We start from the raw sequence: 17,235 nt of genomic DNA, 5'->3' as shown, positions 1-17,235 counted from the left end.
GACAAGAAAGAAGGAGACACTGAGAGATACAGAGAATGCCACATGAAGATGGAAGCAGATATTGGGTGATGCAGCTATAAACCGGGGAATATCTTGCAATTACTAGAATCTAGCAAAAAGTCATGAAACAGATTCTCCCCCAAAGCCTCCAGAAGGAATCAACCTTGCCCACACATTAATTTTGGACTTCTAACCTCCAGAACTGTGACAGAATAAATTCCTATTATTCTAAGTCTCCAAGTTTGTGGTAATTTGTTATAGCAGCCCTAGCAAACTAATGCAATGAGGATGTGTAGGTAGATTATAATGGGTAATGAGCCTAGAGATGGAGCAGCTAGCTAGTAGTAGTATATTTCAACAATTCAAGTTATTTCTATGAGCTCTACTTTGTCAACGCAGCGTGCCTGTGTTGATTTCTCATAAACTCTGTCTACATGACATGAATACTAAGTGGTTGAAAAAAATGAGTCCAAATTTATGTATCAGAAAATACATATCCTAATAGGAAATTTAAAAACATAATCAAATGTTTATAACTGTTGTGTGATGGTTAATTTTATTTGTCCACTTGAGTGGGTCATGGGCTGCCCAGATATCTGGTTAAACATTGTGTCATGGAGTGTCTGTGAGGGTGTTTCTGGAAGAGATTAGCATTTGGTGAACTGAGTAAAGCAGATGGTCCTTACCAGTGCAGGTGGGCATTATCCGATCTGTTGAGGGCCTGAATAGAATAAAAAGGCAGAGGAAGTTTGAATTCACTCTTTCTGCCTGATTGCTTGATCTGGGACATTGATCTTCTCCTGTGTCTATTCCCCTGGTGCTCAGGTCTTCAGATCCAGGCTGGGTATACAATTTCCACCTTGGACCTCTGGTACTTGGACCTATGAACAACACCACCAACCTTCCTGGGTCTCAGGCTTGTGGATGGCAGACTATGGGACTTCTCAGACTCCATAACTGTGTGAGTCATACCTCATAATGAATCTCTTTATAATAAATATAGTAAATCTTTATATATGTAGGTCCTATTGGCCTGTTTCCCTGGAGAACCATGACTAATACAGTTGTGTTTAAATAAATTTCATGAGATAATTTCTAAAATGGATGAATCCTTAAGGACACACTCCTACAAGTTTACTTATTTTCCCCCCTCCTCCTTTTTAGTGCAGCCCATCTCCATCATCATTCTGGAGGTATTTGCTGAATTAGGATGAGTTACGCAGGAGCCTCCACGGGCTAGGCTGAGGGGATTCAATTCTATAAATGAAGATGGCTCAGGAAAATGATGATACTGATGACATCCACAGCAACTATGGTTTTGAGGATTAGGAAATGTTGTAGACATTTACAGGCATCAGTTCATTTCATTCCCCCCAGTGACTTCCATCTTATCACATAAGAAGTTACCCAGGCTTTGAGAGATTAAGGAATTGGTCAAGATCACAGAACTGGTCAGTGACTGCCTGAGCTAGAATCTAAGTTTGTTCAGCTCTAAAGGATTATTGAACTCTTCGCCAATCTCCTCTGTAAGTAATCATATAATCATGGAATTGTAGAACATTAATGCTGGAATTGCTATTAGAGATCATCTAATTTAGGGGTGAGGTTTGCTTACATACTAAGGCCTTAGAGTGTGGTTTTATCTGACCTGGGACCTGGATCTAGGGCTTACCAATAAAGACATTTTCTGCAGTACTTTCGCTGTACAAAGGGAAAGATGGTATGGCATGGAGAGTATTTGATGGCATTCAGTTTTCTTTTAAGAGCAAAGAGCTTTCTAGGAAAAAAAAATAGCAGTAATGCAAAGGTCAAGGCTGATGTCTTGTGGGAAGAGTAGGGCAGATTGATTTATGGGGATTGGAACAGAAAATGTGGTTTAAGAATGACAAAGAGGAATAAAATAACATGGCTTGGCTAGGCAGGTATTCTGATGCTTGTTTATATGATCCTGGTTAGGGAAGGCTTAAGAAAATGCCATTTAAGGGAACTGAGGCTGTCATTTGCAATAAGGTGAGAAAATTTTAAAGCCATAATGAAAAAGAAATTAGAAATTCTTTGGTTAGTGTTAAAACTGCAACCCCACTTAATTTATTCTTCTGGTTAACAGATATTTTGAGTTATTGCTACGTGCCAGGCACTGCACCAGCCACATGGATGCCACTGGAATTCTGGCAGAAATGGTCCCCACCCACATGGAATTCAGTCCAGTCAAAGAGACAGATATTGGCCAAATAATTACAAATTAGTTATGTAATTATTATTTAATAAGTGCTACCAAAAAGTATGGGATACTGCAAAGCTCTACAAAGAGGATCTGACTTAGTCGTGGATCTAGTGGTGCTTAAACTGAGATCCAAAGGATGAGTAGAAAGAGACTGAGTGGACAGGGAAGAACCTTCCAGATCCAGGTGCAGGAAGCAGGTAAGTCAAGAAGCTGTAAGGCAGAGTGAAAGGAGAGCAGTGAGGGGAAGTGAAAGAGAGGCCTGCTCAGCCAGGGACTTTTTAAGATTCTGGATTTTTCCTTGAGAGCCATGAGAAGTTGTTGGAGGGTTTCAAGCGGGGAGTGACATAATTGATTTGGCAGGAGACCAGAGAGGGATTTGGGCCAAATCCTTGTTAGTAATGATTAGTTGTCACTTGCCTGGCCTTGCTCTTCTTGCCTAAATGGCTTAGAAACCCAGCAGGAATAGTTGTGGGTAAAAATAAGATGCCAGATTTTTGGATCCTGACTCCCCTCCTCAGAATCCTTTTTTTTTTTTTTTAATTTCTTTATTTATTCATGAGAGACACAGAGAGAGAGAGAGAGAGGCAGAGACAGGTCAGGGGGAGAAGCAGGCTCCCTGCGAGGAGCCTGATGCAGGACTCAATCCCATGACCCTGGGATTACGACCTGAGCCAAAGGTAGATGCTCAACCATTGAGCCACCCAGGCATCCCCCTCCTCAGAATCCTAACCTTACACTGCTGGGGGACTGGGGCATCTGCATAGGGCTTTGCCTTGTTCTTTCAGATCCTGCTAGTGTGGGACCAGATGATCTTGTCTGTGCTGAATTCTCATTGGAAGAGAGCAAGCACATATGGTGGGGGAAGTTCTTAAAGGATAAAGTTGTGTAGTTGGCGATGGGCAATCAGTTCTAGAGCTGGAGCAGAGTCAGTCTGGCCAGTCACCTTCTGAAGGCCATTTCCATACTGCAGCAGGTGAGCTCTGGCCCTGCAGAAAACAGGGATTCAATTCAAAGGCCACAGTGGACTCAGCTCAAAAAATCTCCAGGGTGTAGGGTTTGAAGGTTGGATATGGCTTGGCATTTATTGCTCTCATCTCTTTATTCCTCTTTATCCTGCCCCTTAAACCGGCTGACAGTTCCTTAACCTGGGTATCCAGAAAGAAGGATTTAAGGGGTACTACTGCAGTCCAGAAATGTTGAAAAATAAATGCTTGTATTTCCAATGTGCTAGTATTGTCTATCCTAGGACTCAAACTCAGAGTTTGAGGGTTTTTTGTTGTTGTTGTTGTTTTATTTTTATTTTTATTATTTATTTTATTTTATTTGCATTTCCTTGTCCTCAGAAACACTTTTTAGGTGCAATATTTGCTGAAAAGCCCAGTATCATCGTGGCTTCCCTGAGTCATTGAACATCCTTTGTGCCCTAAATGTATGCATAGGTAAGGGGCATTCCCCTGGCTCACTCTGCAGCCACCATGGTGCTTTTTAAAGTCTTCTCCATGTGTCCCTCACAAACCCCAGAATAACCTCATGTATCGGGACAGGGATTTCTAGAGGGTCATGATATAGATAATAGATCCTCAAGCACAGGCTTGGTTGCACTTGGGACAGAAAGAGCATATAGCTTAGACAACCTTGGTATTTGTTATCTACTTAGAGATATATCTGGAAAGACAGCTAACACTCATGTAGTGCCTTTTCTGTTTCAGGCCACCTATGTGTCTAAGCTGTAAATATATTTTGGCTCATGTAAACCCTACAATAGCCCTGCTAAATAGATGCTATTGTCACTCTCATTTTACGAATGAGGAAACTAAGGCACAGAATGGAGTTTTCATTGCTAGTAAGAGGCAGAGCTAGGATTAGAATCTAGGCAGTCTGGTACCAAAATCCATGAGGTCAAACACTCTACTACATGCCTCTCTAGAATGAAGAGCAGGGGACTGACTGGGCTTCTGGTCATCCATTTGTAGAGTGTTTTTTTTCTAAATGGCAGATGCTTTATGTCATATAGTCTGTCCAGCTTGCTATAACAAAATACTACAGACAGGTGGCTTATAAACAAGAGAAAGTTGTGAAGGCTGGAAGTTCTGAAGAGGACCACCTTCGAGATGATGCTGACTTCTTGCTATGTCCTCACATGGTGGGAACAGGGAGAGATTCCTCTGGGGTCTCTTTTATAGAGTATAAGTAGAGGCACTGATCTCTTTTATGAGGGCTCCACCCTCATGACCTAATGCCTCCCGAAAGCCTTACCTCCTAATACCCTCACTTTGAGTGTTAGGTTTTCATCATATGAATGTGGGGGGAACTCAAACATTCAGATCATAGCACCCTGTTTATAAGTCAGAGTGGAGACTGTGGCATTGGACAGAGCGTGCACTGAATTTGGCTTTAGGTACCAGGGACTCAGGGATCAAGAAGAAGATAAAGAGAATCTCTGAAATTTTGAAAATGGAATTTAATTGGAAGAGACACTGAAAGGAATAAGGAGTCCTCAGAAATAGCTTGAGAACCAGAAGGGCCACAATTCACAGTACTAAAATTTTCAGATAGTCACAGCTATTTCAAATAGTACTTTATGAGGGAGAAGTTAGTTTCTCTTGTTGATGGGTGCCTCTCCCCCACCAAAGAAAACTACAATTTAACCCTTTAGTGGGCAAAATCTCCCAAATGACTTTTAGTTCAGAGAAATACTCTTTTAGACTTGCTGCTGGCCTAGTAAAAAAAGAAGCCATGAATTATTTTCCTCTTCTTTCTCTCCATTTTTGTCTACTTACTCCTTTGAGAAATGTGAAGTGCCAACCATACTCCATGGCTGTGCTAGAAGTATGTAGTCTTGAAACCCACCTACATGTAGGGTATCCAGCCAAATAAAAGGATGGGTGCTTGTTTTGGAAGCTGCTGCAAGGAGTCATATCTAATTCTGAATTTGCTTCTGCTTTTTAAATTCTGAGACTGGGAGGAAATACAGAGCTTTTGAAAGGTGTGATTGATGGTTGTCTAGGGTTGGCCCTACTCCAGTTTTAGTGGTACTCATGAACATGATGTCCTGGCTCTGCCTGCTGAGGAGCAGACTCAAGACCCAGGCCCATGAGACCCTCTATTTGGGCTAAACCAGAAGATGGGATTGAAGGTTGCTATGACTCATATTTTGTAACTTAGAGTAGAGGCATCTAAAAAGATTCATTTTGTAGTACCATGACTTCTCTACAGGTATAGGATATTGAATTGATAGAAAAGTCAGTTTAAAATATAAAATTATAATATGGTGAGAAAATTGATGAGATATTTTGAATATCTCATACCTCTGGAATACACTGAATTTGCTTATCTATTGCATTTGGGTGGATGAGAGCATTGAGTACACTTGGAAATGGAAAATAAATGAAATGGCTTCTTTTTTTTTAAGATTTTATTTTTAAGTAATCTCTACACCCAGTGTGCAGCTCAAACTCACAACCCTAAGATCAAGAGTTGCATGCTCTATGAACTGAGCCAGCCAGGATCCCAATGAAGTGGCTTCTTGACTTACTATTTACATTGACACCAGAATGAATAAAATTCAAAGATTTCTGGGCATAAGAGAAAAGATGTATCTACCAAAATTCTGGGGGACTAAATGCCTACCTTCTTTATTCCATGTCGGTTTATAGAAGCAGTGATGAGAACTGAAGGTTAGTCATTGGAATTTGTTGGAATTAGATAACTATTTAAAAAAATAGATTTAGACCTGACCTTATATCATAAACCAAAATAAATTCCAAATTGAAGGAAGAGTTAAATATAACTTATAAAACTGGAAAGATTGAGAAGAAAACGCAGGTGAAAATCATGTTGTGGCAAAAGTCTCTCTAAATGTAACCTAAATCGGGACACCTGGGTGGCTCAGTGGTTGGGCACCTGCCTTCAGCTCAGGTCGTGATCCTGGGATCCAGGATCGAGTTCTGCATGGGGCTCCCTGCCGGGAGCCTGCTTCTCCCTCTGCCTGTCCCCTCTCTCTCTCTCTCTCTCTCTCTCTCTGTGTGTGTGTCTCTCATGAATAAATAAATAAATCTTTAAAAAAATGTAACCTAAATCAGAAATCATAGGAAAATGGTAACATTTGACTGGTTAAAATGTTTTTAAAAAGTGAAGCAAAATAAAAGCCTGTCATATAAAAACACAACATGAACACAATTTAAGACAAGCAAAACACTCAGAAAGCATTTGCAACATAGGTAATAAAAGTTGAATTTCGGGTCTGCCTCCAGCTCAGGGCATGATTCCGGAGTTCTGGGATCGAGTCCCACATCGGGCTCCCTTCAGTGAGCCGTTTCTCCTTCTGCCTGTGTCTCTGCCTCTCTATCTCTCATGAATTTAAAAAAAAAAAAAAAGAGAGTTGAATTTCTTGGTATATAGAGTCCTTACAGCTTAATAAGAAAAGGCTAACACTACAGTGGAAAAAGAGACACAGGATGTACAAAGAAATGAAGATATACAGATTGTCAATGAATTTATGAAGGAATGTTTCACCTTCCTAGGAATCAAACCACTACTTACATAGCAAAAGGCCATTCGGGTCTATCACATTGAAAAAGAAGACAATGGGATGATAACAGTGGCATGAGTGGTGTGAGAGCATTGGGACATCTGTGTTTGGGAATGCTGCTGGCAGAAAGGTAAATTGACACTTTTCAGATGGCAATGTGGCCATCTGTATCAAAGACTTAAAAATAGGCATGAGCTTTCAACCAGAAGCTTCACTTCTATTTATTATCTCCACGAACTAATTGTGGGTATGTGCAAAGAATTAGCCATGAGGTTGTTTATAGAAGTGTTTTATAAAAGCCAAAAATCAGAAATAACCTCAGTGTCCAACAGTGGACATTGATTATGGAACTCACGCTCTGAATGAATAACAGAAAATTCTAGCTATGAAAGAACTAAATAGAGCCCAGCAGGGTTGAGGGCTCCCCTGTTCTGGTCTCAGTGACTTTGTGCTGTTCCTCCCTCCCTCTGTGGGGCTGGTATGGTTGAGCCCTTGGAAGGATGTCCCCTCTACATGTCCCCACTGAGAGATGTATGAACCTTTGCCCAATCCTGCCTTCCATCCCCAGCCTTAGCTGGGTTTAGGTGTGTCCCTGCTCAGGAGGAAAGGCCCCTAGCAAAGATATTAATTTATGAACTAAATGCCATTTTAATAAAAAAAAATCCCAGTGATTTTTTTTTCTTAGAACATGACAAACTAATTCTATGGTACTGAAAATTTCCGGTAGATTAAACAGTTAAGGCTCATCAAAAGCTTTTGAAAAAGGAAAAAAATCATGTGGGGAGCTTGTCGCAGTAAGTCATAAAACATACTATGAATTCCCCAGCAGGGTTTTTTCTAAAGATAATAAAGCATAACTTGCAAAGTTCCTGGGGATTGATACATGGCGGTTGATATCATTGTATTCCTGGTATAGTTTAGATACATTTGCTGGATTGGAGGTACAATAAAAACAGTGCCTGCCTTCTCATCTCTGCTGTTGAAATAAGGATTGAGGACTTCTGTGTGGGATGTGAGGAAGGGGTTGGTTTGGAATCCAAAGAATGTCCAAGGTTTGGAACAGCAGTGGAAGCAAGTGATGCTGATCTGGGACAGGTATGTTGAGGGCCTGAATAAAATTGGAACCCAATCAATCAATCAATCAATCAATCAGCATCGCTCTACAGTTCTGATTCTCTAGCTGCTTGACCCCGGGCAGGTTACTTTATTTCTCTGGACCTCTGTTCTCTGATGGGTAAGATGTGCGTTAGAACTACCATCTGTAATATTGCTGTGAGCAATAGAAGTAGTGCATGCAAAGCAGTTAGCATACTGCCTGGCACATGGGGAGCATGTCATAAGGGGGAGCAATGATTGTTTCTGAAGCACACAGTTTTGTGAGGCTATGCAGGGCGAGGATGACTGAGCTGGGGCACTGAGGCCTCACAAAGTCTTAGGCTCCAGCCATGGCAAGGAACAAAGTAGGAGACTGAGAACATGGAGCCATCAAGAAAGATGGAGATGATTTTCTTGATGTTTCCAAGCACACCAGTAGTCATCCTGGTGGTCTTCGATTCACGTAGGTCAAGATCAGGCTTATCCACGTATTGGCTGCCATTCACTGCCGATTGCTCTGCTCCGGCCCCAGGAGTCCACTCAGCCCTTTCTCTGATGAAGTCTGAAACTCAAACCATCTGTCATGTTGTTTTTTCTTTGCAGACACACTATTTTAAAGTTGCACGAGTGGACTGATGGAGGAATCTATTTCTTGTCGACAGGCCCAGCTTGACATAGGCCTACTCTTGACATTTCTGATCAAGGCAAGAGTGTCAGTGGAGGCCCAAATGCCAGCATCTTAAATCAAATCCAGTCCTCCTCGCTATTCCCAGATTCTGTATTTGCAAAATTGTCTACTTGCTAAAATTTATTTATAGCTCCCAGATCAATACTTGTGGCATTTTTATGATCATTGGTAGGTTCCCAGCTGAGGTCGAAAAAAGCAACACTGCCTTCCTTATTTCAGCTCTCGTATTAAACAAATGTCCTTTTTGCTTAGCTAGTGTCACTTTTTTTGCACTTTTGTGCTTTTTGGGGGGATTTTGCTGTTTAAAATCACCTCCAAAAGTAGTGCTGAAGTGCTATCTGGTGTTCCCAAGGGTGAGAAGGCTGTGACGCCTTCCAGAGAAAACATCTGTGTTAGAGACGCTTCCATCAGGTATGAGTTTTCATGCTGTTGGCCATGAGTTCAATTGTTGATGAGTCAACAATACATATTCACTAAGGTGTCTTCAAACAGAAACGCACTTTAACAAGGTTATGTACTGGTGAGTTGACAAAAAGTTGTGCTCAAAGTTTCACAGGAATATGACCCTGTATCTTCCTTAGGGGCAATGATTCAGAGTTCTCTATTTCAGGATTTGTGATGACTTTATCAAACATAACTGCTGTGAATTAGGAGATTTGACTCTATGTTCTTCCTCCTGCTAGGGCAAATATACATTTAGAATGACCTAGAAAGCAGCTTCAAATGGCACAACCTGTGCTGGAGAGGTGACCCCTGGCCTGAGGTTCCCATCTGCCTTCCCACTCCCCAACTCCTCTATGTGCCCGTGTCTGGACTCTGGGGGCCACAGGTCCAGGCTCTGCCCACAGCCCTGGAAAGCAGCCCCTTGGCCACTCCCTGGCCTGAGGTGGGGAGATGTGGGGAGAGGATAGGGCAGACTTGGGAAGCAATTTCTGGGTTACCTGGCAGGGCATTTGGAGCCTAGGGTACTGGACCGTGGTGAGAAGTTTGAAGAGGTCACCCTGGCCTCATAGATTTCTTGCCATACCCAAAGGGAGGCCTCTGAAGGTCAAGGCTGAGGGCTCTATTGCCTGTCTGGACAGCTGTTAACCCCAAGCCCATGGGAAAGTGTTGCTTGCCAGTCAGCGTGATTTTCATTTCTCTTGATTGTTTCTCAGGTGACTGCTGTCCAAACACTGAACAGGGACCTTGCGCCTGAGGCACAAGAATCTGTCCTGCTTCATTCCAGCATTTTCTCCTCTAAGTTTACACCTGCTGCTACAACTTGAAGATGTCTCTTCCAAATGTGGCTGTGAATTCTTCTCATAACTCAGTATTCCTGGGTGGCCACAGGGAACTCAGCCTGGAGAGGAGGGTTTTTTTTTCCCCTTACTAAGTATTTAATCATAATGTCACAGGACCTGTCTTGTCCTTCCCAGAGGCAACAAGCAGTGATCAAATCAGAAACTCCCAATTACCAGCCAACAGAGGGGGGGCGCAAGGGTATTAACTCAAGCTGCCATTTTTGCAAGTACTGAGGAAGAGTGTTCTTGAGATGAATTCTAGGAGGAACTTTTTCTGGAAGTAATATCTGGAGGATTTCAAGATGTGAGTTCGAAAGGAGGCTTCCAGCTGCGAGGCTAGTAGTGACTGCCAAAGGAATAATAATGTGCAGTGCCTTGATTGAGTGTTGACATTTCATTGGTGCTAGGTCTCTCATTGGTTTCTTTCTAGAAAGTCAGCAAATCTGTCATACCAGCTCACTCATGGGATCATGAAATTAGTGTGAGGGCTCCTTACTGTAGCTGAACATGGGAGAGTTTTTTTTTTTTCATATTAGTTTCTGGTGTACAACATGATGCTTTAACATTTATATACTTTATAGGGTGAAGACCAGGCTAAATCTAGCTAGGATCTGTCATCATACAAATTTGTTACAATATCTTTAACTATATTGCCTATGCTGTACATTTACATTCCCATGACTTATTATCTTCCAAAATTTATTTATTTTAATTTATTTTGGAATATAATTATCATAAAATGTAGTATTTGTTTTAGGTTACAACATATTGACTTGACAATTCTGCATATTATCAATCTCACCACAATAAATATAATCACCATCTGTTACCATACAGTGTTATTACAATATTATTGACTACATCCCTTATGCTGAACTTTTTTTTTTTGTAAATTTATATTTTATTGGTGTTCAATTTGCCAACATATAGAATAACACCCAATGCTCATCCCAACAAGTGTCCCCCTCAATGTCTGTCACCCAGTAGCCCCCACCCCCCCCACCTCCCCTTCCCCCACCCCTAGTTCGTTTCCCAGAGTTAGGAGTTTCTCATGTTCTGTCTCCCTTTCTGATATTTGCATGGGACAGTATTAAACTGACAATGCTTGCTTTGTGAACTGGGGACTACTGTCCCCAAGCAAGGGATGTCCAGGGTGTCCAGGGATGCTCCACTGGCTAAAGATCCTGCCTTGCTTCAGAAACCCCATGTCTTAATTTTGGGAAGAGAAAATATCGTTGAATGTAGGTATCGAATATGCTTTTGCAGAGAAGATACACTAAACATTTTGTTAAAAGCTTTATTATGCACAATGCTGTAATTCAGGGTAGCATTTGAATATGTCTGCCTGGCCACAAGTTTCTCTTTCTTCTGGGCCAGAATGTGAGGTTTGTTAGAACCAGAGAGAAAATATGGCTCTGGCATTTAACAGCTGGGAAATGGAACAGGTGCCTAAATCCCGCCGTGCCTCAGTTTGCTCATCTGTAAAAGGAACATACTATGTGCTTTAAAAGCTGGCTGTAGGGGCACCAGGTGGCTCAGTAGTTGAGCATCTGCCATTGGCTCAGGTCGTGCTCCCGGGGTCTTAGGTTCAAGTCCTGCATCGGTCTCCCTGCAGAGAGCCTGCTTCACCCTCTGCCTATGTCTCTGTCTCTGTTTGCTCATGAATAAATAAAATCTTAAAAAAAAAAAAAAGCTGGCTGTAAAGAGCAGGTTGGGCAGAGTGTCTAGAGTACCTGCCACATAAAGGTGTTTGAAGCCACGTAATGAATGGTGACATAGTTGCTGACTCTTTGCCCAGGGTCCCCAGTTTCATTTTTGGCAGCTTCTTTAATGCCAGGATAGCTCCTGATTTTAGACATTTGCAGGTAGTCAGCCCATCCACTTTGCTTCATCACTGGGTTTTTGTACTGCCTTGAACTTGGCTTCTTACTGGACTTGGGGCCCACTGCTCCCCTGACCTTACAGAGCATCCTATGTGCTTGGGGTTAGAGGGAGGAGCTTTTCCCTACTATTTATCTTTCTTTCCATCCATCCCATGGAGGAGCTTAATCAGATTGAAGAGGTTGGAAGAAACAAGTAGGGCAGGCTCAGCTCGGGCTCTTTGTCTTCTTTTATCCAGTGAGCTGGCCTCTGGGAGTCGCAGTGTCCTTCTGCCCCTCCAGGCTATGCCATTCCTAGGTGGCACCCTCACCCCTTGGGCCCTGGGCCTGCCCTTCCCCCAGGGCAGCCCCACACAAAGCTCATTTGCCCGTTCATATAAGCTCAATCCTCCAACTTGGGGTTTTACTAGCAAACTCCCCTCTGACAGTCCAATTTCCAAAGCTATCATAGCACATTGGTTAAGGGACTGGTCTCTGGAGTCAGAGAAACTGGTTTAAAATAGCTAGCTTTGCTACTAAGGTTTGTGTATGTTTCCAAACTCCTATATCCTGCTGGGCCTTAGTTTCTCTTCCATAAAAGGGGGAAAATAATCAAATCCACTTCATAGGTTGGTTGGGAGCATTTGATGAGTTAGCATATACAACACATTTAGAACAATCCTTAAGTAGTAAACAAGTGTTAATTAATTGCCATTCCCTGACCAATTTTTTTTTCTTAATTTATTCAGAACTTGCTGAGGGAAGGTGGATAGTGGGTCCCAGGCCCCTCAGAGACCCAATTCGTCCTCCTCCATGGGTCCCCTCCACTGCTGCCATGGCTCCCGAGCCAGGGCCTCTCCTGGTCATTCCACCTGCCTTGGCTATGATTCCCATGAATTTCTGCTCAAACACATATACATTACTTTTCTTGTTTTATTTTTATTTATATCATTTATTTATTGGTTATTTTAAAAGATTTTATTTATTCATGAGAGACACACAGAGAGAGGCTCCCTGAGAGGGAGCCCGATGCAAGACTCGATCCCAGGACCCCGGGATCACAACCTGAGCCAAAGGTAGAGGTCGATCACTGAGCCACCCAGGTGCCCTTTTGTTGCTTGTTTTTATTTTTATTTTTTTTTTGTTTCTTGTTTTTAAACAGACTATTCTCTCTGCTGAAGAAGAAGGGAACAAGATGGAAATTGAGTATTTGTCTCGTGTTCTATTATTAGTTGTCACTACCCCATCCTGTCCAACTATGGGCCTGTCCCTTACTCATCCCATGATTAATTCAAAGAGAGTTAGTACACCTCTATTTCTTTTGGCAGACTTCATAACATTCTGCTTGTTTTGGATTTCCACCTTTAGGAAATCATTCGGGCAGATATGAACATCTGTGTGGTAATTATTCTTGATAATTGGCCTTTTATTGATCTTTAGCAGGCTTCTTTAAAAACTGAGCTGCTTAAGGAGACATCTCACTGCACCCACCTCCCCCATACCCTTTTACTACCCAATCCCCTTTTGCTCTTGGAAAACCTTTATTGGCTGGGTGCGGTGTGTCAGGGCTATGGGAAGGCAAGATACCCATTGCCCCAGAAGAATGTGCAGTTCAGTGCTGTATAAGTCTTGCTCTAGGGAGTCTTGAGGGTCCCATAGAGGCCACCAGGGAGAGGTCGTGTGTGTGTGTGTGTGTGAGTGTGTGTGTGTGTGGTTGGGGCTTTACACTACTCCCCACATCATTCCAGTACTGTTCTGCTTTTCTTTGTTCTGCCATAGTGTGCTTCTGTGTAAGATTCCATCCAAAGAAAGGATTGCACTGTTTTTTTTTTAATAGTTTGAAAACCATTGACCTAATTTTTTCCACTGAATTTATGCAGAATGGCTTTTTATAGTGGTTTAACTCTCCCAGCTTATGTTTGGCCAACAAGATGACAGAGGAGTCTAGCCAAGGCATCAGCACCAGTCACCCAGAGTCAAACAGGGCCGATCTCTGAAGTTGTCCCCTCAGCTAAAAGGCTCACCTTCCGTGTTGGAGCAAGACCTTTCGTGGTCTGGTCTAGTACTATTTGTGGCAATACACGGGATTTTTTTAGGGGAGGTACTGTATATAAATTGACCCCAAGGCAATCTCTGAAGAGTTCCAAAAATATTTTAAGCAGTGACAACACTGTTGAAATAAGTTTATGGGCTCCTAAATATGCTAGAAGCTCTAAAATAAGCTCTAAGTCTTTTTGTAGAACACATGATATCAAAATGTAACTTTCCAAAGGGCAAGAGACTGGATTTTGCTTAATTAACTTTGTAGGATGTCTGTAAAGGCAAAACCTCAGAGATCTAAGATAATTGGGGATTGACCAACTGCTTAATCACAGAACTATAAAAATGCATCCGCTATAACCGATCAGAATATCTGTGTATTCTGCTTTTATAAAGATATTTAAAAGATCCATATGTTTGCCTGCACACAGAGCATTTCTGGAAGATGCTCTAGAATGGATGTTTCATGAGGCAACATCCCTGGGTTTGTTTATTAATGGATCCTGAGATGGTGCCTGGCATATAATACATGTTCAATAGATACATGTTGAATGAATGAATTCACAAGAAAATGGTAATGGTAGTTAGTTTGAGGGAAGTAGGACTAGAGATGGAAGTATTACTTTTCAACTTACACTCATACATGATATATCTGTGGGGAGGGTGGGAAGAACGTCTGCTTCTCTCCTTGTACTTCTACCTCTGTTCATAGAAAGGAAGAAACTTTGGATTTATTTTCATTGGTGTCCTTTGCTCGTAAGGCCCCACCTCTGCCGAACTGAGGAGAAATGTACACTCTGCCTGGTTGTTCTTGGACCTTACATTCTTAGTGGGCAGGTTTCCACTCTTCTTCCTTCAGTTCCCATCCTCATTGCATTGTGATCAGAGCTTCACTTGGAGAAGTAGATGTGACCATAATTATACTTTCAATTTTAGCTTTTTTTTTAAATATTTTATTTATTTATTCGAGGGGGTGGGGTAGAGACACAGTCAGAGGGAGAAGCAGGTTCCACAGAGAAAGCCTGATATGGGACTCGATCCCAGGACTCCAAGATCATGCCCCAGGCCAAAGGCAGGCCCTAAACCTCTGAGCCACTCAGGGACTCCCCCAATTTCAGCTTTCTTACCAGTGCCTTGTTCATAGGGCTGAATGGAGTGGGCATTAGAGTTTGTTCTTAAAATCTGGACACTTCTTCTTCTTCCTCTTTTTCTTCTTTCTTTCTTTCTTTCTTTCTTTCTTTCTTTCTTTCTTTCTTTCTTTCTTTCTTTTTATTTATTTATTTTTATAGGTTCCATGCTTAATGTGGAGCTCAATGAGAGTCTTGAACTCATGACCCTGAGATCAAGATCTAAGCAGAGATCAAGAGTCGGAAGCTCAACTGACTGAGTCCCCAGGTGCCCTTGGATATTTTAGACTCAAACAAGTTGGTTTAAGAAAGCGTAGGTGGAGGACACCTGGGTGGCTCAGTGGTTGAGCTTCGGCTCAGGGCGTGATCCTGGAGTCCTGGGATCGAGTCTGCATTGGGCTCCCCGCATGGAGCCTGCTTCTCCCTCTACCCGTGGCTCTGCTCTCTCTCTCTCTCTCTCTCTGTGTGTGTGTGTGTGTCTCTCATGAATCAATAAATAAAATCTTAAAAAAAAAAAAAAAAAAAACCATAGGTGGGAACAGAGCTCTAGGGGATGAATAAATTCTACTTTGGTTCTTGTCTTTCTATGCATAGTTCTTGCAGAAAGAACTGCAGAATGCCCTATGGTAGCATTCAGGAGCCCCAAACTCATCCCAACCCCTTGATGCTGCAGTGAGTTAATTATTTACTTTGTCGTGTACATATATTATTTTTGAAAAGAGGGTGTGGATCAGAACATAATAACGGAGCGAAGAGTGGGCACAGAGAGAGTAGTTTTTCTGTCCACCTACGACAGAATAATTATTTTTCACAAACTCTGTTGGAGGCAATTTGCATTTATAAACAGGAGAGATAATAATAATTGGCTCGCAGAATGATTTGGCATTAAGAGGCTCTTTGAGGAAACTGGCTCACAGGATCATTAAATGGTTAATGTAAAAATGCCAAAGAATAGAATTTCAGTAAGAAACTTTTGCAGTCTAGAACAGAGACTAACAAACTCAGTGGAAGTGGAGTGGTGGTAAGGAGTCAATGTAATATAATATCAAAAAAAAAAAAAAAAAAGGATCACAGTACTACCACACATATTCCAGAGGAGTGGCTGCACTAGGAATTAAGGATGAACACTTCTGCTCCTCGGAAATGGTTTCTGCTTTGTGCCTATACAAAGTGGTTCTATGCTGGTAAGCACAGAAATTCTTTACATGTTTCAGTCTGATGAGAAAGTGTTACCATTATACACACAGATGGGCTTAGGCTACACACTAGTAAGGGGCACAGATGGGACCTGTGGTGTGCTGAAGGTGGCTGTACAGGCTCCAAAGGGGCAACCGTGTCCAATCTGTTCCTCAAGATATGTTCTATGATGTCATGTTGGCCACTTGATATCTGTCAGTGTAGGAGAATTTACATCACAGAAATTGGCAAATACACCACATGGTATGCTTTTTTAAAAATGTGTTTTCCTCTGACATATGGTTGCTAAACTTTTACTGACACATCACTGGTTAGGATTCAAACCCGGACAATGTGATTCCAAAGCATTTTGACAAAGATGCATGTTTTCATGTCAAATTATTGATAATAGTACCATAAATTATAATCAGTGGCAGAACTGATCATGTCTCCTTTGTTTCTGTCTTCCATAGTTTAGATCCTGGGGCAAAAGCTAAATTAGTTGAAAAGAGAAGTCATCAGGATAACCCAGTAATGCTAGTCCGCAAACTAGTTATGCCACTTCCAAGCTCTGGGAAAATAAAGCCTGAGAAACTGCAAACTTTCATGTATCTCCGGATACTCTTCCATCCTGTATCTGCCTTCCACTGCCCAAGCTCGCGGGGGGGGGGGGGGGGGGGGGGAGGTCCAGGGCCACCATCATGACAACTGAAATGTGACCAACAGAACATCTGCAGGACCACCATTTGGCAAAACCCAAATCAGTATAGGAGATGTGACTCTATCATTTGATTTAGACGCTAAGGGTTTTGGGTAAAAAATATAATGACCCTTCATCACCAGGAGGGCAGTGGTCATCTTTGTGGGCAGTCACACTGAAAATTGCTGGTTACCAACTAGATGTCAGGCATTTTTCAAAACATTTTACAGACAGTGTTTTATTTTATTATTCCAGCAGTAATCTGAGTGATGTATAATAATCAACCCTGTCTTTGAGAAGAGAAAACTAAGATACAGAAGGGTTGAATAACTGGCTTGAGATCATATAAGTGGCAAGTGGCTGAAGGAATTTGAAGCCTGTGACAATCTGACCCCACTGTTCTTGTCCCCAGTGATGCCATCATGATACCTTGAGGGAATGGGGCTCAGAAGGTAATCCTGAGCCTTGCAGGTTCTGAGAACGTGGTCAAATGAGAATCTCCACTGAAGAAC

At 42.0% G+C, this 17,235-nt stretch overlaps 1 long non-coding RNA gene across 2 annotated transcripts in view; it reads left to right on the top strand.

Annotated features, from left to right (window-relative positions):
- Positions 1-17,235, top strand: part of LOC112670133 (uncharacterized) — a 40,334-nt gene that overhangs the window by 10,384 nt on the left and 12,715 nt on the right. The window contains exons 2-3 of one of the 2 annotated variants that reach the window (XR_003142784.3): positions 826-961; positions 9,696-10,616. This is a non-coding gene — a long non-coding RNA (uncharacterized LOC112670133). Of the gene's footprint in view, positions 1-825; positions 962-9,695; positions 10,617-17,235 lie in introns of those variants that run through there. The other variant, XR_007405866.1, reaches the window with a different exon arrangement.

Source organism: Canis lupus, chromosome 25 (genome assembly GCF_003254725.2).
Source record: "Canis lupus dingo isolate Sandy chromosome 25, ASM325472v2, whole genome shotgun sequence".
NCBI lineage: Eukaryota > Metazoa > Chordata > Mammalia > Carnivora > Canidae > Canis > Canis lupus.
The sequence above is the reverse complement of the archived record's forward strand: the minus strand, read 5'-3'. Positions and strand labels throughout refer to the sequence as shown.